The sequence below is a fragment of the Galeopterus variegatus genome, unplaced genomic scaffold (genome assembly GCF_000696425.1).
Source record: "Galeopterus variegatus unplaced genomic scaffold, G_variegatus-3.0.2 Scaffold209, whole genome shotgun sequence".
Classification (NCBI taxonomy): domain Eukaryota; kingdom Metazoa; phylum Chordata; class Mammalia; order Dermoptera; family Cynocephalidae; genus Galeopterus; species Galeopterus variegatus.
Window position 1 is genome coordinate 741,570 of NW_007726320.1, and position 1,387 is coordinate 742,956.

Here is a 1,387-nt window from a genome sequence, read left to right on the forward strand (position 1 = left end):
AAAAAAAAAAAAAGTTTTTTTGGAGTAGTGGTCTGAGAATGTGAAAGTTTTTCTTTTCCTTTTAAGTAATTGGCCCTGGAAACAAAGACTTTATGTTTTATCAAGATAACTTCCTGTGCTGTTGTCTTCTATTAGGTCTTTGATTACTTTAGAAAAGTGAGTCTTCTCAATATTTAAAAAGCTAAGTTTTTGTTTACAACTATGTAACCCGTGTTTGTGTTTAAAATCTTTTATTGTCACTTTGATGAAATATGTAACCAAGATCATATTTAATCAAGAGTTTTAAGCTTTTGACATCTTTGACAAACGTCCCGTAATCAAATTCTAGATTAAGTTTTTTGTTTTTTGTTTTTTTGGTTTTTGGCAGCTGGCTGGTACAGGGATCTGAACCCTTGACGTTGGTGTTACAAGGCTGTGCTCTAACCAACTAGGCTAACCAGCCGGCCCTAGATTAAGTCTTTTTGACCTTGAATGAACTTTGGGATTTTCCAGTTGGGTCCCAGGAAAACTGCAAAAGATGTCTCTCGCCTGGTAAAAGAGAGATATTAAACTAATTAGGTTTATTTGATATGTTAAATTATATGAGAAGCACTGTCAAACAAAAAGTCATGCTAAGCCTTCTTTAAGTTATATTTTTGGGTATGTTATTGATATGACTGTTCCAAAGTTGTATACGATTCCTAAAAATCTGATTATCAGTCATAATTTTGGTTACTATGTTAAAATGTTGTATGCCACAGAAAAAACCAAATTTCCTTGTCCACTGCTAGTTATAATGAACTCTCACCATGTTTTTTTAACCTTGTTTATTCTTTTTTTTTTTCCAACTTGCAGAGAAGGGCACAGGACCATTGTCCATGATTGTGCCCTCCCTGGCTTCTCAGTCCCTTNATAATTTATAATTTTTCTGAATCATGTTTGGGAACATTAATTCCTTAGAATTTGTTGAGATCTCCTTTATGACCTTAAAATATATGCTCTATTTTTATAAATGCTTGATATGTGTACCTTAGGAACTGCTTGAAAGAAATCTAGAAGATTCTAATGTAAACAGGATGTAAAACCTTGTTCTTCCACATATTCCCACATATTCCTAATGTGGCCAAGATCCTCTGAAAAGTTTCAACCTGCAGAGAAGGGCACAGGACCATTGTCCATGATTGTGCCCTCCCTGGCTTCTCAGTCCCTTATCTCCCCATCACCCATGACCTCCTGTTCTACTTCACTGTACCCCCTGATGTCCCTGACAACTCTCTGCATCTTGTCAAAGCCCAGGACTACTGTAGGCCCACAAATACATGCCTTTCCAGCTTGCTTGTTCCACCAATCAAGCCACTTCTCTGCTTGGACCTCCTTAAGATCTCCCATCCACTGAACCCTCTAATTT